Here is a 471-nt window from a genome sequence, read left to right as displayed (position 1 = left end):
ACCAGCCAAACGAAAAGCCACTTTTTTCACCGGGACCTCGGGACGCGGCGGCCACCCTCGCCCGATCGATCCCCGCGCTCTCCGCGGCCGGAGGGTGAAGGCACGGCAGGCTCCCTTCGTGTGTTCCGGCCAACCCCCCGGGCTTCCAGCGCTCTCTCGTGACGGCCTCCCCACCGCCGGCCAACCGCGGCCTTCGCCCTGCGCCCGCCACTACCCATCCGCACACGATTTCACAGCCCACCGGTAGGCAACGGCTGCCGCACTCTGCCCTCGGCCACGGCTCCCTACGAATCCCGACTCACCGGGGATGCCCCACGGAGGCTCGGATCAGCATGAGCCAACCGGGGGCGCGCGACGCCGTGCCGACAAGCAGGAGCGGTGCCGAGCCACCGTGGGTACCCCGCCGAGAAGGACGCCCTGTCTGCGGCAGACTAGCGCGGGTAGTGGCCGGTCGCTGCTCTGTGTTTGCCC

This window comes from Gallinula chloropus (assembly GCF_964237585.1).
Source record: "Gallinula chloropus genome assembly, chromosome: 33".
In the NCBI taxonomy this organism is placed as follows: Eukaryota; Metazoa; Chordata; class Aves; order Gruiformes; family Rallidae; genus Gallinula; species Gallinula chloropus.
The sequence above is the reverse complement of the archived record's forward strand: the minus strand, read 5'-3'. Positions refer to the sequence as shown.